Genomic DNA, 21,393 nt, shown 5'->3' on the forward strand with positions numbered 1-21,393 from the left:
GCCCATGCTGGAGCCTGCCCTCCACCCCGTACTAGCGGTGTTCTCTCAAACAACAAACTTCTGTCTCTGTCAATTCCCCTCTCTGCCACATGGGGATGGTAAAGCACCTGCCTCGAGGGTTGCCCCCCAGACACCTGAGAGCATTCTCGCCAGGTGCTTAGCACACCTGATGTTAAATAAGTGGCAAGTATGAATATTTTTCAGCCTCCGCTGCTCCCCTAGGCTTGATCTGGCAGCCACACTCTCCCACACGCTATTCCCCTCCATTCCTGCCTGTCCAACTTGTGCACATTGTGACATTGCAAGCTAAGGCGTCATCTCCTCCAGGAAGCCTTCCCTGCTTTTCTCCCACTCCAGGTCTCAGTGCCTGTCTTCTCTGCACGTCTCCCTATCACGCTTTTGTAATCTGCCTCTTCGGCACCTATTATAGCATGTGGCACACTGCAGGTGCTCAGTAATGAATGAATGAGAGAAGTGAACAAACAAGCTGAGGAAGGAGGGACGGGGTTTCAGAAACAAGGCAGAGGTGGGGCACCTGGATGGCACAGTCGGTTGGGCATCCAACTCTTGGTTTCGGCTCAGGTCATGATCTTGGGGTCTTGAGATCGAGGTCCCCTCCAACCCGCACTCAGCAGGGAGTCTGCTTGAGATTCTCTCACTCTCCCTCTGCCCCTGCCCCAGTTGCACGTGCTAGCACTCTCACTGTAAAATAAATAAATCTTTTTTAAAAAGAGAAAGAAACAAGGCAGAGGTATATTTATTGAAAGCGAAGACCAAGGGAGTGGTGAGAAGGGCTCATGCCAAATGCTCTGCTGCCTTCTCCCACACACATTCGGGTCCTACTGGTCCCAGACCCATTTTTCATTCGTGCAGCAAATTCGACTGAGCTCCTGTCACATCCCATACCCTGTTCTTGACACTGAAGATACAAAAGTTAACAAGGAGGTCAGAACTCCTGATCTCTTTGCGCCTGTTATGTTCAGGCAGCAGAAACAGGCACACGAAATACAAGATAACTTCAGATCAAGGTAAGTATTAGGAAGAAAATGAAAGCATGCAGAGAGGGACGAGGGCAGGGAGTTCGTTTAAATGGGGCAGTCAGAAGACACATTTGAGCAAAAACAGGAATGAGGGGTGAGAGGGAGGAAGCCAGGCCGAAACTTTCCACGCAGAGGGAACAGGCGGCAAGTGCAAGGGTCCTGAGGCAGGGACAGACTTGTGTTGGTGTGTTGGAGAAACTGAAAGAAACAGGAAGGTGTGCTCGGGGGAGCAAGGGGAAAGGATGGTGGGGAACCCAATCAAAAGGAGCATGTAGGTCAAGGTAATCCAAGTGTAGTGAGAAGACTTTAGAAATTGTAGGCAGGTTGGAAGCATGATCTCCCTTATGTTTTTGAAAGGAGCAATCTGGCTGCTGTGTTTAACATTGACTCTGGGGTGATGGAAGGCAAAGGGAGAAGCAGGGAGGCTGGTCAGGAAGCATTCATGGTTGTCCAGGTAAGAAGCAATGGTGGCTTGAACAAGAGAATGGTAGAGGCGAGAAAAGTGTGGATTGGGATATATTTTGCCAATAAAGATAACAGGATTCTGTGAGCATGCAGGATAATCAAGAGGTCCCGGCTGGGAAGACTCCAGTCCAAGAGATGGCTATCTTTTTCCTAGTTTTGCCCTCTGTTGGTCCTGCCTGAGCTGCCCACACTCTGAGCCCTGGTCCGGGTGTGTCTGCCATTCATCCCACAGCCAGCCAGCAGTGTGGATGGGAGACTGCGGGCCCGGTATGTTTCTTCTCCCCACCCTGCCTTCCCCAGCTAACACCTGCATGCAGAGTTATTCATTAGCCCTATCCTCCTCTTCCCTGAGAATTCCCACAGCTTCTGCCTCTGTCTGAAGGCACCTCCCAGTAATACAAATAAATAAAATACCAAAAGCCAACCACAGCTCTGCCGTGTTTTGCCATTTGCAAAGGGACTTGACGTACTTTATCTCCTTTGAGTCTCAGAAGCCATGATCATGACTGATATGTATTGAATATTTACAAGGCACCAGCACCAAGCTCTGTGCCTTACTTACTGTCACGGGTCGAATTGTGTCCTGCACAAGTTGCAGAAGTCCCAGGACCTGTGAATATGGCCTTATTTGGAAATAGGTGTTTGCAGATGTCATCAAATTAGGATGAAGTCATTAAGGCAGGTCCTAATCCACTATGATTGGTGACCATCTAAGAAGAGAAGAGACCCCGATAGAGATGATCGGGGTAAAAGTCCACATGCCAAAGGAGGCAGAGATTGAAGTGACGTGTCTACAGATCAAGGAATGCCAAGATGGAAAAAAGCTTTGGGGACAAGGTTGTACCATGACCAGAAGGCAGAGCCAGGAATGGGTTCCTCCCAGACCTTCCGATTTCTAAGACCCTCAGCGACACAGCTTGCCTTTTTCACATTCTTTGACATCAATGCCTCACTTCTAAGCAGTGATCACACTTTTTAAAGAGTGTTCAGGAGTGCCTGGGTGGCTGAGTCAGTTAAGTGTCCGACTCTTGATTTCGGCTCAGAGACATGAGATCGAGCCCTGAGTCCAGCTCCATGCTGAGCATGGAACCTGCTTAAGATTCTCTCTTTCCCTCTCCCTCTGCCCCTCCCCCTACTCCCGCTTATGCACTTTCTCTCTCTAAAATAAATAAATAAATCTTAAATAGAAGAAGGAGGAAGAGGAGGAGGAGGAAACAGAAAGAAGTCATCCTAGGGGGTTGAGGAAAGAGGAAAGGGGAGGCAGAGGGAGGTTCCAAATTCAGTGCCAGCCTCTGGAGCCCGATCACTTGCCATCCTGGCAGGTGGATTCCCTCCGTCCACACTGGGCCCCTTGGCGGCCTGTGATTGGACAGCTTGTGCCCCGCTGAGAGGGCTGGGGAACCCAGCTCTGTTGTTTACTGGGCTCTGAGCCCTCCTGCATCGCCCTGAGGAGCACCTCTTCCTGACTGGCTGCAGGCCCTGCGTGGGGGGGCCACAGCTCTGGCCACGGAGGAGGGAGGGTGCAGGAGACCCATCTTCCACTTCTTCAGCCGAGGACCCTACCCAAAGGACCTGGACCAAAAGGATGCTGTCCACCTCCCCAACCATGGAGGGAAACGAGGAGTGGGGGAGGAGATCTCCCAGCCTATGCAGAGTAACTATGACACGTGTGCAGCCCCATCTCCAGTGATTCCTGGATGTGCCAAAAATATCCACTTCGTCAGCCTCCAGGGGCCAGGCCAGGAGGTGGCCAGCCAGGGCTGAGCAATCAGAGGCCTGCGTGGGCCTGGGCACGGACAGATGCTTCTCTGGTTTATTCCCTATTAGCCCTGTAATGTAATAACACTGAGCGTAATTGGTACATGAATCAAGAGACACACTCCCTTTATGTACCATGGGGCCCTGTGGAAACCTCCCTGTGTCCCTCTGCCTCGCTCTGGCACTTCTCCAGCTGGACAACCTGACATTTCTGGGGCTGGCAGAGGAGACACTTTGTTGCAACCCCTAACGTGGGGAGTGACACATTCTCCAGTTTCTGTAAGTGGCAGCAATCAGATCATCGGAGGGGCCAGCCTCCGCTTTTCATTCCTAGAAAGCCAGTTTGTTTCCAATAACACAAGGAATGGGAGAGGCCTGGGAGCCTGGGGACAGGTGCTGGCAAACTGGCCTCACTGTGTTTATCCAGAGCGGTCTCAGTTCCTGCTACACCACTACCCTGGCTGCCTCCCAGACCCATTCTGTTAGGGGTCCCCGGGGTCTCCCTCAGCTAATGCTTCGATTCTAGCAAGGAAGCAGTGCAATGGAAAAAGTCTGGGTTTGGGAGGCTCATAAACCCAAATTTAAATCTGGCTCTGAGTCCCTAAGCCAGGTGACTTTACCTCTCCATACCTCAGTTTGTTCCCCTGTAAAACGGGCATATCATACCTCTCTTCCTGGCTTGTGGTCAAGACTCATGCAATCTCCCAGAAGGTCTGGCACAGAGTTGGTGTCCAACAAATGTTAGTCTGACGACCCATCATTACATCTCCCCACTCCAGCCCTGGCTCCACCTCCATCAAATGGCTGTGACCGGTTTTCCATTATGTCAAAGAAGGAATCCAGGACATAGCCNGGTCTGGCACAGAGTTGGTGTCCAACAAATGTTAGTCTGACGACCCATCATTACATCTCCCCACTCCAGCCTGGCTCCACCTCCATCAAATGGCTGTGACCGGTTTTCCATTATGTCAAAGAAGGAATCCAGGACATAGCCCAGGGGAAGGTCTGGGCTCTTCACTCTAAACACACAGCTGTGAANCCAGGGGGAGGTCTGGGCTCTTCACTCTAAACACACAGCTGTGAATTCAGTTATCCCCCAGAGCAGTTCTCATGCAGTTCCTTCCGGGGGCAAACACAAGAATCATCCATGAACTGGCCACTTATAAAGACATCCTGGCTCAAATGTCCCACCCCATTTAACACCAGTGGCCATCATGGCCCAGTGCACCATTGGGCCAGCTAGCGGTCAATCCCATAGACTGCAGAACGCTCCCCTCCCGTGATGCTGTGCAGGTGACATGCAGGTTAATTTCACATGAAAATGCAAATCTCACCAACAAGACAGGATTTCCTGATATCAACGAGTGAGATTAGAGCATGGTTCAAATCACACACAAAGTCTTTGATAAATGAGTAATGAAGAAGCAGGCTCTACAGTCCCCAGTCCTCCTTCTCCATTTACTAGCTACACAACGCTGAGTGGCTGACTTTACTTCCCCGTGCCTCAATTTCCTAATAGCACACGTGTAATAATGTGTCCTACCACGTAGAGTTGCAGCAAAAATAAATCCATTAATACAAACGGCACATGGTAAGCACTCAAAATGCTAGTTATTAGTACTGTGTAGAAGGGTGAGGCCTGATAATAATGAACAAAGAGGAACTCAATGAGGATAATGAATGAGTACCTCAAAAGAGAATAATTTCAATATCAAAGTACAGAGAGAGGCCCTTAGGAAAACTTATGAGGCCCTCAAGCATTTTTGTAAAAATGACCCTCTTTATAGTTGTGCCATGAAAATCTATTAAGAACTGAAGGTTGTCCTAACAGACCGTTATACCGTCTTGTCAGGAAAATCCCACCAGAAAGAGAAAATGTGATTCATTCTTTGTTCATTCTGAAAATTAGGGCACTATTTTAATTATAGTAAAATAGTGTTAAACATAAGATACAATTTCCTTGCTTTCATTACATTTAGTTTCACTTTTCAGTGACAGGTTGGTCCCAACCAAGAGGGTGACACAGGGCTGGCATTGAGCAGAAATGGAGCTGAGGTCCAGATGGGGGCATTGAAAACGTGCCCTTGTGTGACATAAATGCCCGTGTGGCTGGAGAGGGGCCCAGGCCAGGGGAAACAAAGAGGGAGACTTTCCTTCTTTCTCTCATTTTTTTTAAAGATTTTTATTTATTTTAGAGTGTGTGCATGTGCATGTGAGTGGGGGAAGGAGCAGAGGAGGGGGGAGAAGGAGAATCTCAAGCAGACTCCATGCTGAGCGCCAAGCTCCATCCCAGGACCCCGAGATCACGACCTGAGCTGAAATCAAGAGTCTGCCGCTTACCCAACTAAGCCACCCAGGCACCCCTCCTTCTTTATTTTCATCAATAAATATTGTGCCAGATACTGGTCTAGATGCTTAGGATACAGCCGTGAACACATAGATAAAACATCCCAACCGCCATGGGCTTACCATCTAATTGGTGAGAGGGATAGCTCTAAGCCACAGGCATACCAAATAGGTAAATGGCATAGCAAGTAGGAAGGGGCTAAGAGCTCTAGGAGAAGAAAAGGAGGAGCAGGAATGCCAGAGCAGAGGTAAGCAGGGAGGGCCTGGCTGGAAACGCAGTGTTTAAGCAGGCTAGGAGGATTAAAAAGTGAGTCTTGAGGCTGTGTGGGGAACAGCATTCCAGGCAGAGGGAACAGCAAGTCAGAGATGCCAATGCGTCTTGTGTGTTCAGAGGAACTGCGAGGAGGTCTGTGCAGCTCCAGAAAGGAGGCCACCGGGGTCAGATTTCACAGGGGCTCTTGGGCTACTGGGTCTCCTGAATGGGGGGCCAGGACAGATGTTCGAGCAGGGACAACAGCGATGGTGTCTGTCTGGACTACACACACCGGAGAGGAAAGGAGAGAAGCAGGGAACCTAATGCAGAACTGTCCATGGCGGGGGCGGGGGGGGCACAGCTGGCTCCCCCCAGAGGGCAGCCAAGGCAGTGGTGGGAAACAGTGGGTTTCCAGACATGTATGAAAGGTCTAACCAACAGAATTTGCTGATGGATTAGATGTGGGATGTGAGGGGAAGGAGTTGGATAATTCCTTGTTTGGGGGGTTTGGCCAGTTTGGGCTCAGGCCTGGAGCCTAGGTCAGTTCCCCAAACTCAAGTGCAGCCACCCAACGGGGCAAGGGAGCAATGAGTGATGGGGGTCAGTGTCTACCACAGTAGGACCACTGCCATGTGCAGCCTTGAAACACTGGGGATTTTCTGTGCATTGCTCATATGGTCTCATTTAACGCTTGCCACAAGCTCGTGACATAGGCATGATCAGTCCCACTTAAGAGAGGAGGGACACTGAGCCCAGAGACATCACTGGACAAGGCTCACACAGCTGGTAAATGGCAGATTCAGACATGAACATGGCTTTGCCTGACTGGACAGTCTGTGTGTCCTGAGTCACTGTGTGGCCCTGTCCCCAGCCCAGGGAGCTTATTTCTCCTCTCGGGCCTGCTGTCATATGCGAGAGATGACTTCTAGCGGTCCCCAGCTCTAGCATTTTCTATGCTATGAAATCAGGAGTCAAGAGACTAGGGGGCTGGCAGTCTTGGCTTTTCCACTAACTGACCCTGGGACCTTGGGAAACTTGCTTCCCTCATAGGCCAAAGTTTCCCATCTGACTAGATGGTCCCTCCAGGCCTTTTCTGCTCAAAAACCCTCTGTCTGTAAGAATACCGCCATTTCCAGAAAGTTCCAGAGGGCACCATGGACCCTTTCAGAATGAGTAATGGACCACACTGCTGTCTACACAGAAAACCTCCCAGAGCAGCCCTGTGAGGACACACACCCTCGGGGCTCCTCTCAAACCCACCTCACACTGTGCCTGCTGAGCCCCAACGTGCACTCCCTTCCTCTCTTCGGTTTTCCCTTAATCAGAGAATCAGGAAAAGAACAGCTCAAAGTCAGGGCTTCATTCCAACCACAATGAGGTCTGCAAAAGCAAGTCACCGAAACACCATCCACGGTGCTCCTACAACAGTCACATACCTCGTCTCCGCTGGCCCTCCCAACAACCGGGGAGGGAGAGTTGTTTCATCCCCACCAGTGCTAGGGAGGTGAAGGCATGGCCCAGGACGGTGTAGCCAGGTCCAGAGCCCAGGGTCCTTGGCAGACACATTCCACCTCCCTCCACCCAATACCTAGTTCTGGGCAAACTCTCTTCTGTCAAGCCCCACCCTCTGGGTTACTGTCCCCATCTCTACGACACCTCCTCCTCCCCATCCTCTCAGAGACTGCTCAAGTGCCACCTCCTCCAGGAAGTCCTCCCTGATTTCCCCCCCGGGGCGGGGGAGACTCTAACCCTCCACTTGAAACCACAGAGGCAGTTTCATCTTCTTTTCGTTTTCAATAAAAATTGTATATATTAAAGGTGTACAACGTGATGATTTGACATGCACATACACAGTGACGTGACTATTATAGTCCAGCAAATGAACGTGTCTCCTCCCACAGTGTGTGTGTGGGGGAGGTGTTGAGAGCACCTGAAATCCACTCTGCTCACATATTTCCAGTATTCGTGGTGGTGTTATCAACTGCAGTCCTCACGCCATGCGTCAGACCTCTAGACTCACCTATCCCACATCCTTGCAGCCCTGTACCCTTTGACCAGCATCCCCGCACATCCTCCGCCTCCCCGCCCTGCCCCACTCTCTGCTCCTGTGCTCCGCGTGTCTTTGGGTTCCACGTGTAAGTGAAATGGAGCAAGTTCTTCTCTCCGCATCTGCTGATAATCACTTTCAGCTTTGGTTTTTAGGATGAGAGCTGGAGGTGAAGTGTGCATTCTATAACAAGGTGCGCCTGAGTTCACATCCCACCCCTGCCACGTCTTTGCAGGCAGCCTGGGGCAGGATGCTCTCTGCATGTCCTTTTCCTTGAGGCTTTTGGGAGACTTCAAGTAACTGATCAGTTCCAGGTACAGGGCTGGTTGCCGCAGCTGCCCTTGTGCTCAGTCCTGGTGGCAGCCCCGTGACCCGAGTTCTACCAGTAAACCCATTTGACAGGAGAAGAGACTGCCTGGAGCACCGTGTGGAAGTAACTTGCCCAAAGTTTCCTGCTTCCTCTCCTTTGCTGTGTGGCTTTGGGCAAGTCTCTGAACCTCTCTGATCTTGACAAGTTATTTGACTGCTTTTGTGCCCTGGTTTCCTTCTGGAAAATCTGGCACGTATTAATACTCAGAAACGGGATTTTTTTAAATCATTGTCACCTTCATCATCTCTACTTGTCACAATTACAGACTTGCCCAAAGAGATTAAGAGGGTCTCAGTAAACATTAACAAAGGAGGGAGGGCAAGAAGGAAGGAGTAAGTGAATGAATGAATGAATGAATGAATGAATGAATGAATCAGGCATCATCCACCCCACGCAGAAGGGGGACAAGAGGGTGTGAAGTGTATTTAAGTGATACACCCGAGAATAGATAGATCCTGTGGCTGCAGAAAAACAAAGACCCACGTGGCTGTAGCTACTACATAACCCTCCACCCCTCAGCTGATGTCTGCCTCCAACCCACAGAGCACGTGTCCTAGAGCCATTTGTGCCCTGATGGATGAGGATGCAGATGGAAATGTCAATTGATCATAATTGGTCCATAAATGGACCCCATAACACAAGCTATCACTTTCAGCCCCCAGGGATGTGTTATTAATATTTCTAATTTATGGGCTCATTTGAGAAGTCATCGGGAATGACAAACCTAATAAATCGTGGGTTAAAAAGACTCCAGACAGCAGCGCATGGGGCCACCGCGCGATGGGTGGTAGCCGTTGAACTTTTGAGACAATCATAGCAACTGTCACCAGGGAGACGGGCTGCAAAAGGGAGTCTGGAGTTGGAGGCAGCGACAGCTGGAAGCAGATTATCAAGAAAGGACAGCACTTCCCGGTCCAGCTGGGGTGGACGGGGGTAGAAATCGCTAACACTTGTGCACCTACTCCACGCAGGCACTGTATTGCGTTCCTCATGAAGCATCCCGAAGCAAATGCGGCAGCCGCCCTCATCCCTGTTTTACAGACAAGGCAGCGAGGTTCAGAAGAATTTTTTTTAATTTCTTTATTTTTAAAGATTTTATTTATTTATTTGAGAGAGAGAGCACAGCAGGTGGAGCTGCACAAGGAGAGGGAGAAGCAGGTCCCAGGACCCTGAGATCATAACCTGAGCCGAAGGCAGACGCTTCACCGACTGAGCCACCCAGGAGCCCCTAGGCTCAGAAGAATTAAGTCACCTGCTCAGTTAACAGGCTGGGGTCCAAAGGTAGGCAGCACCCACTCAAAGGTCCACACTCTTCATCACTGCATTCCTCTGGCCACCGGGTCCAATGGCCCCATTCCACGGAGGGGGAGACTGAGCCCCAGTGATGCAGCCACTTGCAGCACGTCCACGACAGAGCTGGGATGACGACTCTGGCCCCTCTGTGTCTGCTCTCTGACTCTTCCGATAGGTTTCCCTGACTCTCTGGCACTTCCCCTCCATTCTTGGCTCTGGTTTTTTTCCCCCCTTCAAGGCATTTATCGCCTGCCATGCTTACATTTATTAGAGTCCCAGCATGCTTGAGGGTTTAAGTTGTTTAATTTTACAACTTGTACCCCAAGATGAGGATGTGGACTTGGATTTCTAGGCCACTGGTTATACTCATATCTCAATGGTACGGTCTTCCCAGTGGTACCAAAATTACCAAATTCTCCCTAAAATTCTCCCCCTGGCCACACCTCCTGAATCCATGGGTCAGGAAGTGGTGGTACCGCCCACATTTGCGCCTTTACAGGTTTCCTCTGCCCCAAGAGCTGACCAGTCCCTTTCACGCTGATATATTCCTGATGGGTCACAGGCTTTGTATCCCACTTTGCCTTTGCACATCTCTGCTTCAGCATATTATGTGTTCATAATTAAATTTGTCACCGAAAAGTCCATCTCACTTCCTTTCTCTGGGTTTTTAGGGGACTTGTTCATTGTAGCTCCCAACGACAACCTGTAGTGTACCCCATATTCATGCTTCCCTTCTTGTTGCCAACAGAATCCTGACTTTATTCGGGATGGCAACGTTCCCAGGTTTTTAAAGACTGAATTTCCTAGCCCCACTTGCAGCTGAGAGGGAAGATTTAATGAGACGAAAGAGAAAGTCACTATGTGAGTTTCCCTCCAGAAAAGCTCCTGAGGGGGCTGACTCTGATTAAAGACTGCCCTTTTACCCTTCTGCCTGGAATTTGAACCTGATGCCTGGAGCCCCAGCAGCCAGATTGGACTGTGAAGCCACCTTGACAATGGAAAACAATACTACGGTAGTAGGCCCTGATGACAGGGAGTCTGCCGAACACAGCGCTGGCCTGACAACCTGGGGGCACCATTCATATGACAGAAAATATAAATTTGTATTTTTTAAGGCATGTATTTCTGTATTTTGCAACATACAGCCAAACATAATGCTGACTAATGTGCTAACAACGCGTTTTCATTCAGCAGACCCTCCCTGAGCACCTGCTATGTGCTAACCACTGTGTTAGGTGTGCGGTAGGAAACACGAGTAAGTCACAGCCCTTGCCCTTCAAGGGTCTCAGTGCAAGGGATTCCACAAGGAAACTATGATATGATAATGGTGTCAAAAGAAAAATTGAGAGAGCTTCACTTGGTATGAATATTTTATTGAACAAGAAACAAACTTTTTGTGAACAGGGATTCTTCAAACCCAAACCCGCTACGAAGCTCAAAGGCATGACGTTACAGGATGGCTTATAAAGCGAAAGTGAGGAAGTCGTTCAACCTGTACAGTGATTGGTTATCACAACAGGCTTTCCAGAAGGTGGGGAGTGTTTAAAAGTGATTGTCTTCACCGTTTTAGGAAGATGGCTTACATCTCTTTTATGATTATCAGAGACATTCACAAGAAATAACCGAAGTTAATTTTGCTCACGTTCATGAAATAGGCTAGATTTCATTTTGCCCACGTGGCGTAAGTGGTTTTGTCTGTGTGAGGGTTTTAAAGACTGGTCGCCATTTTGTTCGAACAGTGGGAAGTTTGGAGAACTGAGGGACACAGAGGAGTAACAGTGTACAAAGGAGGGGACGTGACGTAGCCAAGGAGGGCAGAGAAAGGCAAATTGCATGCTCCCTGTCCAAGAACAAGGAGTCACCTGGGCAGGTTTCAGGCAGAGAGGCAAGGACAGATACTGGAAAGTTTGTTTGCCAGGCCGAAGGGTTCAGACCTCCCCCTCCCACACCCAAGCATGCACTTCCACACGCACAGCGCACACATACACGCACACACACACACACGCACGTGTGCACACAGAGACTGCAGCCGTCCTGAACCTCTTGCGGTTCTCCCTACCACCCAGGCTCCCTCCTGCCCCCTGGCCTTCACCCAAGCTGTTCCCTCTGCTGGAATAGTCACCAGCCCCTCCCCCTGGTGAGCCCGCAGGTGAGTGTGACTGGAGGTACTCCCCCTCTCTGCGTTGGGCTGCCACCATCCCTCACAATGTGCTTCCTCAGACGACTTAGTTTTTCACGAAGACTTCACACCTTCAGCTGACTTTTGTGCTGCCTCCGCCGAGGTCCCTCAGGTTTCAACACCTTGAGTTTGAAGTTCTCCAGTGTATCAGAAGAACCTATGGTTACATTTTGTCCAGGATCTCTACCTGTTGGGCAGGAATGTGTTGCCTCTACAACAGCTAACCTCTTCGTATTAAACTCATGTGCCCAGTTCATGGTCAACCAGGAAAACGCCAGTGAGGCCATCAGGAGGCCCACGTCCCAGTCCTTCACAAAACTCATGAATTGTTTGGGGATGACAGGTGGGTTGTCCTGTTCCTCATACTAGTGTTTATTTACACCCCAGCCTCAGCTTGGAAAAGGTTCTAAGAGACTCATCTAAACACAGACGACCCAGCACGTACTTCAGAGGAAGGAATGGATGGAGAAGCCAGGGTGAAGGAAAGCAAGCCCAGCACCCTCTAACTTTCAAGAGACCAAATGAGTTTTTTAAACTCCTTCCTAGAAGCCACAGAGACAACAGAAACACGACCATCTGCAGGTGGTCAGGATGACAGGGATTCTAAAAGTTAGAGAACTACCCAGTTGCTCAAGAGAAGGGGACTTTTTCTGGCTTGGTGGTCTGAGAAGAATTCTGTGGGTTTTCATAAGGAAACACCAGGTGAACCTCTGCAAGAGCCCATTCCTCAGGGGAATTCTGGTGAAATTACTGCTCTCCATCTCTTTAGGTGTGTAATGTGGACAGCAGACAGTTTGAAGTCACAGACTGTGGTAGGAAGCAACCTGTGACAGAGGCATTTGTTACCAGCTGAGGGAAGATCTATGTGCATTAGTAATAAAGTGAACCAACTTCTGCATAAAGGGAAGCTAAAGGAATATCTGAGGGAACACCTGTGGAAACACCTGTGGAAACACCTGTGGGAACACCTGTGGGAACACCCAAGGGAACACCTGGGGAATAATGTCCTAGGCCATCACGCTAAGCCATAATTATTTTAGTTTAAAATTTTTTTTCAAAGTACACTTTACACATCTCCCAGGAAGTTCTTGGAAAAACCCTAATTCTGCACCCGAGACACCTAATGTTAAGCAAAATATCACCTCCTAGTGAGTCCCCCAAATGGCTCAGTAAGAAACCGTAGCCCTAAGTGACTAAACGAGTGAACACAATTCACAGGTTGTTGAATAAAAGCCAACTCAATGTTGGAGGACATCTGCCAAAAATGACAGTTGGGGGGTTGGAGCAGTTCATTCTGAGCCATTTTTTTCTGACAGTAATGAGGCCATTCCTGATTTGTGACAATAAAACCATGTCATCTGCATAGAAAAGACTAAACTTTCTGTTCCTCATCGCAAAGGGCAATTCATTCAGCTCATCCAAAAATTCTCTCAAGCCATAAACTACCTGTTAAAGGGTAAGATTATAACCTATCTTAACCTAAAGATAAGGAACCAAAGTACATGGCTCTGGTGCTGTGCTGGAAATTATGGTCTGGCTCCTTGGGACATGGCTTCTCCCTCGGCCGCCCCTCACTTTTCACTGAGGTGTAGATTCTGTGTAAGTGCCCGTGGCAGGATGGGGGATTAGTACTGAGTGCCTGCAGTCTAGCCCATAATTGGTTTCTCTCCACATAATTATTTTCCCTCCACTGAGTCAAAGGCCAAAATCAGTCATTGCTGTTGCAATTTTTATATTGTTCCTGACAAATTTTTGCACAAGTGGCATAAAAAGGTCAAGAATGTGGAATAAATGTGCTGAAAACCCAAGAGCTTCCTCCTACAAAATATCAGCCCAAGAAACCCAGACTTGTGATTTATAAAAGAGGACATTGACAGATGGCTTAGTTGGAATATCAAGTAAACCAATCGGTCAATCATTTGAGGGGGAACAGAGGATGGGCCTTTACACAGTAGGATAATCCACCCTTTGGGTCTATCCAGACGAGACCATATGGGTAGAATTAAGGAGAGCAGCAACTTAGCAATTGAATACTTGAAATGTGGTGAATCTCGAATGAAGATGAGCTATGAGTATAAAATACACATCAGATTTCAAACTCAGCCCCAAAAAAAGATTTTATGATTACATGTTGAAATAATATATGAATGTGTTGGGTAAGTAAAATATGCTATGAAAATTAATGCCATTAAATGTGACTACGTAGACATCTCCAGGATGGCCCCCAATATGCCCTTCCTCCTGGAGGTCACACCCTTGGGTAGTCCCCTCCCACATTGTAGGAGGGTTGGTCTGTGTGACCAACAGAATAGGTCAGGAGTAATGGCATGTCACTCCAAGCTTAGGTTACAAAAGACCCTGCAACTTCTGCTTTGTTCTCTTCCTTGATACCAATCTTTCTCTCCCTCTCTCTCTCTCTCCCCCCCCACTTCCCTCCCCCGCCCCACTCTTGTCACTTATTCCAGGGGAATTTAGATTCTATATTGTGAGCAGCCCTGTAGTAAGGCCTACCTAGTGAGGAACTAAAGCCTCCAGCCAACACCCAGGTAGGTGAACCACCTTGGAAGCAGGTCCTCCGACCTCGGTCCAACCTTCAGATGGACTGCAGCCCAATCCACATCTTGACTACAGCCCCAGGAGAGACCCTGAGCCAGAATCACCCAGCTATGCCATCCCTGGATTCCTGATATTCAGAAGCCGTGTGACTTGACAAATACTAAGTCTCACATAATTTATTATACCACAATAGATAACTAACATATGCATTATATTTCTATTGATCTCAAACTAAAAAAAACAAAAAAACAAAAAAAAAACAAAATAGTAAGCCTGTAGAGCAGAGGTCCCTAACCCTGGTTGCACATTCAGATCACCTGGAGAACTTGTGAACATTCCTGATACCCCAGCCTCACCCCAAAACAACTGAATTGCAGTCTCTAGGGTAGAGCCCTCGCACTGGTGTCTTCTAACAGTTGCCTGGGTGATGTCAAAGGCAGCCAGTGTTGAGACCACTGCTCTAAGGAATGCTTCTCCGATGTCGTGGTGCTTAATTCTGCATATTACCCAGGCCCCAGCCAGTTCTGGTGTGCCTCCGAGGAGCTGTCGGAAATGCCAAGTCTCAGGCCCCAACCCAGGGGCACTGAATCAGAATCCGCGGTTCAATAAGCCCCCCGGGCAACTGGATGCACATGGATATTTGAGAAGCTCTGATTTCGGGATTCAGTTCAGAACTAACCCTCAGCAACCATGCACTCCAGATTCCTGCTAAGGGAACCATATCCCAGAATCTGACCTCCCATGAGATTTTACTAGGCATGAAGTTGTCCCTGCACTCCCTCACTAAGGGATTCAGACATAATTGGTGTGGGCACGGCCCCTCACCAGGGAGAATTCTGTGAAAGATCCTCCCTCAGGATCCTAAGTTACAGCCGAGGTTGAGAGGCACTGCCCGAGGGCTGACACAGGAGGTGTCCTCAGCTGCCTCTCAGTGGGTCTTCCCTGGAGTCTTCCCATCCTCTTCTCCTGTCGCTATGCAAGCGGGAGTCGAGGGTTTAAATGGATTGTTTCCACTCAACATGAGGCACATGCAAGCCAACTGCCCCATCTAGAACCTACCTGCAGAAACAGCAATTTCTTCCAACCCTAGAGAGAAAACTCTCCACGTGGGTCTTACCCAGAGCCAGTTTGTATATCTCAGCAAGGTACTTTCCCAAGAGAGTTTCAAGAGTATGGCAAAGGATCGGCCAGGCTCACCTGCATCACATCCTTGAGAACCCTCCCCCTACTAAATCCCCCACCACCGTACAGCAAGATTTAAAATTATAGTAGCTATTGCGGTTTCCCCCAAGCCCCTCTTCACACATCAGCTCGCTTCCCCGGCCACAGTTTGAGACTTGGTATTATTTCTAAGCTCATTTGTTTTCTTGTTGCTTTTTGACAGTCTTTATCAAACCAAGAACCACAGTGACAAAATCCACATTTACCCAAGTCAAAATGAACCAACAAAGCCAATTTAAACTTGCCAACAACCCATTGATAATGGATGAGAAAGTAAGCCCAAGGCATCTCTTGGCATTTCAAGAGATGCTCAAACAAGCACTTTTCATCAATGTGAAAGTCCCACTCGCCTCTTGGCAATAGCCCCATCCTTTGAGGTACAACCATGAGTCCAAATAGCCTCGGGCATGGCAATGCCCACAGTTGAGATGGGAGTACTGTCACTTTGTCCCTGCCTGAAAATCACCTCCTAAACATAGTAATAAATAAGACAGGTTAACTGTAATATGATTTACAGTAATTATTTTATCTATTTGTCTGCTTCCTGATCATGTCTTCTCTCTGATCTATAACCCTATCAGGCAGGAGTTGGTCTTCATATATTTCTCCCACTTAACCTTGTATCTGACACATAGTGGGCACCAAATGAATGTTTGCTGAATGAAGGATCAAATGGAAATTTCCCCAGACCCATGCCATGCGCTAACACTCAAAAACACTAGACTAATTTAGAAATAAACCCATTGGTGAGGAGTTGTCCTCTCACTGGGTACAGCTGTCCATACGGAGATATGCTCTAAATACAGGAAACAGTCACTTATATATGAAACTGTTCGTTGACTCCAGAGCAGTTCAAGCAGAACCCTGCTGTATCAGTCCTGATAGTCTGGTCTTCAGAGGTTATGATGACTGGCTTTAAATACGTGCTATAAATGAAGGCTTTTAATAATCACATACGACCCAAGGTCCAAGCAGACTGCACATACCCGACCGGGGAGATGTGACTCAACTTGACACCAGATCCAACCTCACTGGTTACCAAACCCCCAAAGGAAAGGGCTTTGTGGTTTGTCTTGTGTGCCAATGTAGATGCCTCTAGGATCTCCCCAGCCTGCTCAGAAGGACAAGTTCTCATTCACAAGCAACAGAGCCTAAGGACCTGACAGACTATGGAAGAGCTTTGAATGCTCTCAACGGAATCTGGAGTGAAAAAGAATAAAATGTGAGCTCAGAATGGCAGAGCTAGGCATCTCCATCCCCCCAGGAGGCCATGGCAGAAGCAAGTCTCAAGGGCAAATAGTGCAAAGATGAAGGTGGGATGGGTCCACTGAGAACCCCCAATCTTCTCATCAGACTATCCCCATGACAGACCACCTTCATGTCATTGTCCCTGATCATTCAGCCCATCTAACCTGGCCCCCAGAAAGAGGGCCCTCTTCAGCTCAGGAAGCTAACACAACAGAATCCAAATACGCAGAGGGCTAGGCCCAGAAAAAATGCTCTGGAGGCAAATAATAGAGTGGGAGTCCCACGGACTTCAAATCTCTCAACTACCAACCCACTGAGGTGTCCGTGGAGATGCTTCTTTGGGAGTTCCTTATAAAAACTCAGAATTTTAAAATAACTCTAGGACACAGTGTGGAGTGCTGGAAAGAGGTTGCATTGGGTGACACTTAGGTTAGGTCCAAGCCATGACTCTGCCACTTGCTGGCAACTAACAGAGAGACCTTGAGTGAGTCACTTCCTTCATCAGGCTTTAATCCCTTCAACTGCGCAACAGAAATGGTGACTCCCTGTCCCATGGAGGCTGTGAGCAGTGATGGCTTTGAGAAGGGTCCCGCTATGAGAAATGTCCAAGCTGCCCAAAGAGGGGGCACTGGGCAATGGTACTTCCTTCCTTCCCTGCTTCCTCTCTTCCTCTTTTCCCCGCATCCCAGCAAGAGCCTAGCCAACGCACCAGCCACTCAGGAAGTGTTGCCGCCCCTGCACACCTGGGTGCATGCCCCCTCTTGCACAATCTCCCAAAGCAAAACCCACTTGACCCTGCCACCCACTCCCCAAAGCAGACACGGCTGGCCTCTCTGCGACAGCAGTCACTCGTCTTCCTCCTGGCTCACAGACCCCAGTTTTGTCCAGGAACTGAGCAGAATGACCAGGAAAGGCAGCTCCAGCACCATCCCAGGGAGTGAACCCTAAATAATTTCATCTGTCGTGGTCATTTCTTTCTTTCTGAAAGGGATTGGTTTAAGTGCAGGGACATAGGTCTGGCCAAGGGGAAATCAAGGGAATGTGCTCGGAGACTTCTGGGAAAGGTTTTCCTCCACGATAAAAAGAGTGGGGGATGGCAAGCCCACTTTTGTGTGTATGAGGCCAGAAGCCTGGAGCTGCTGGAACTATCTCCCAGCCATGTGGGGACAGGCACAGAGACAAAACCAATGCACTGGGGATGGCAGAGGAGAAAGCTAGAAAGCGCCTGGCCCTTGACACTGTTATCATACCTGAATTAACCAGCCCTGGATCCTCCCACTTGCACACATCACCAGTCCAACGAACAAACCCCTAGTGTTTACACCTCTCGTGTTAGGTATTTGGTTACTCACACCTGAACGCATCCTGACACACACTCCCTCCCAGACACCAACAGGCTCAGCCTATAACTTCTCTCCCTTTTGTCCCTGATGTTTGCCTTAACCCTACAGCTCGGTGCATGAACCATTGCTCACCAAAACACCCCTGGTTCTGAATTGCCCCAGGAGCATGAAATTCACATCTGAAGAAACTAAACTACCTTCCCTCACCTGGCCGCGCTCTCTGGCTCATCTTCCTGTTCTGTTTTATTCATAAATTATCACGCATGGAAATTAGACTGGGCATTTATTTGTCATCTCTAGTCTCAAGGTAAGTTCCAGGAGAAGAGGGAGCATTGTCTATTTGGATCACAACTGTCGCTCCAGCACCGTAGTCACGGTCTGGCACAGCAGAGCGGGTACTACAAAAATATTTGATGGATGCATAAATGAACAGATGGCTCCAACCCACTTTTCCAGCATGTTCTTCCTAAATACCTCTTCAGAAAATGAAATCCCTCTCCCATCGATGAAATCAGGAACAGTGCACCATGCAGGGTGCTTTTATTTGCCTGTGTGTTTTTGAGAAGAATAAATGAGGGAGCTCCCGTGCGATGACTCCCCTGCCTCTCTCCTTCTCCATGTCATGGCTGCCTTTGATCCAGGTGGCCACCCAAGCTCTGCCTCATCTGCGGTCCAGCTAGAGCCCCTCCTGACCCCCAACCACTTTCCACTTTGTCTCACTGGCACGTCTGCAGCCCCAGTCTCCCCTCCCCCACCCCAGAAGGTGACTCCCCTCAAGGCAGGGCCTGTGTCTTGTTCATCTACACATCCCTAGTGGTTGGCACACAGTGGATGCTCGAGGCACATTTGTGGAATGAACACAGCATGAATGCCAGGGCCGTGGCTAGCTGTGGGTGATGGGCTGGAAGGAGAGCAAATGGCCAGGTCCACGTGACAAGGGGTGTTTCCTTAACCTGCTGGGGAGTGAGGCTCACCCCCCAAGAGAAGCAAAATATAAGGAAATCAAAGGAGGTGCTGAAAATGACAGGTGTAGTAACTCTGGCAGCTTCTCTCTCTGGGACTCGAGCCATCTGTACAATGACAGGGTTGGATCAGATGGTCTCTGGGGATTATGGCAAAGGGAGCAGGGGTTGAGAGCAGGACCGACCTGGGTTTCAACACCGCTTCTTCCACTGGTTAGCTGTGTAGCCTTATACCCACCACTCTGCCTCTCTGGGCACATCTCAGCAGTAAACCAGCGTGATGACACCCACTTAACAGGGCCATCGGGTGGATTATATGAGGCAGTGAGTGCAGAGCCCCTGACCCCACGGCCTCTCCTCCTGTCCTCACTGCCTCTGCTGCTTTAGCCCCTAAAGTCCCTGTCCTCGCTCTTGACCGGCCAACGCGAGCACACTCACACCTTTCTCTGCCCCCAGTGGAGGGAAACATGTCCTCACAATCAATGACTCCTTTAGCCAACCGACGGTGGCCTGACCACTGTGGGACTCTGGTCTCTGACCACAATGATATACAGCAGGCATTTCACGGTGCATTCACAAACTGGTTCCTTTTCCTCCTGGCACAGGGAGAACTCCATTTCCCAGCCCTCTTGCATGTAGGCGGGGTCATGTGACTCATTCTGGCCACAGAATATGAGCAGAAGTTACATTAAGTTACACTTCCACTTCTGACTCATTAAAATTCTTCCTCTTTCAGGGAGAACTTGGACGGTGGTAGCATCATCCCTGCTTGGAAGGAGTCGGATGTCCAACTGTATCAGGCTTTGGCGTGGGTGAGCAAGGACGCTCCCAAGATTGTAGAGTTGGCTCATTACTCCCTCGGAGCCCACACCCCCAGCTCCATTGGGAAGCCTGACACTCCCAAGGGGCACCGCTTCTAAAGCAGGACACGTGATCTTTACCTGCTCCGCATCTCAGGGCGAGTCCCTCACTCTCTGGACTCATCCTCCATAGGGAGTGGGGGTCAGCCTTCCCCGCCCCGCACCCTCTGTGAGAAGGTCTGGCTTCTAGTGTCCCACACACATTCACCATCTCTCCAGGGGCATCTGTCACTCTTGTGCCCAACACAGCATCCTGGAACTCCCCAGTGGAGTACTTAAATCAGACCGCGCCATGACATCCACTATGCCTCCTTGATCTGGGCCTCAGTTTCCCCACATATACCATAAGAACTCGGAAGCGTCTCCTGCTCTGATATTTGCAAGCCCAGGGAAGTACGTCTGACAGGGACTGGCCATAGCTGACACCCAACAGACTGCACCCTGGCCCAGCCTCCAGCCTCCACGTGACCCATAAACTCTCCTAACTAAGCAAATTTTATTGGGCCTGGGGGACACTTCCTGGCCAGCCTGTTCCCACCCTCCCTCGTCCTGCTCCCACCTAGCCAGTTCCCCAGCATGGCACCTCCCCAGGGCCCTCTTGCCCACCCTTCAGCTCCACTCTTCCCCCTGCCCCTTCCCCCCAACACCTGCTTCCCCAACCTTAAGGAGGGTGGAGAGTTTCTTCTCTTATCAGCTGTTTTACTGCCCCCTCCTCCCTGATTACACAGTAATTGGAAACAGAATTCCCCATAAGGACAGGTGGATGCCTGGTCAGCTCCCAGCCAACAGTTTACAGGACAGACTGAAAGGGTCCCCTCAGTGCTGTCTTGGGGAACAGGTAAAGGGCATGCCAGCCAGGAAGAAGCATAAAGGACACCAAAAGAAAGGGAGGGTCACCCTGGACCAGGGGCCGCTGGAGAGGCTTGCAAAGTGAGGACAGGGAGACTGGAAGGAAGGCCAGAGATACCGGCACTCGGTCCAGCCCCGTCACGGACAGCCCGCCTGGGGTGGTCCAGAGACCCCCCTACCCAAGCCTGCACCTGCCAGACAGCGGAAGCCCAGGTGCTCCAGACAGCCTATTCTGGAGTGCAGAAGCAGCAGAACTCGAAGTCCAAGAGGGCTTCTGGGAACACCTTCCAAGCTGCAGGTGGCCTGGATCGCAGTTGGCCACCTGGTGCCCCAGGGTGGCACTCCAGCCTTCCAGAGGCTGACCAGAGCTAGCAGGCAAGGGCCACAAGCCAGAGAAAAGGTGAAGGTGGACTGTCCTCTTCCTTCCAGCTCTTTGCCTCAGTCCCCACTGACGGTGACCTCAGGGACTCCAACTTGCCTGGGGATTTTGAAAGCAACCACCCCGCAGAAGACCCTTGGCAGTACAACTGAACCCAGCGTGGCAATGGTGGCACCCGTGACATCAAGCCTGCAAGAGCTCTGAGCCCACGGGCCTGGGATACA

General features: G+C 49.8%; 1 long non-coding RNA gene across 1 annotated transcript in view; it reads right to left on the reverse strand.

The window, feature by feature from the left end:
- LOC109490605 overlaps positions 1–21,393 on the reverse strand; it is a 206,965-nt gene that overhangs the window by 33,873 nt on the left and 151,699 nt on the right. The window lies entirely within an intron of this gene.

Source organism: Ailuropoda melanoleuca, chromosome 15, assembly GCF_002007445.2.
Source record: "Ailuropoda melanoleuca isolate Jingjing chromosome 15, ASM200744v2, whole genome shotgun sequence".
NCBI classification, from domain to species: domain Eukaryota; kingdom Metazoa; phylum Chordata; class Mammalia; order Carnivora; family Ursidae; genus Ailuropoda; species Ailuropoda melanoleuca.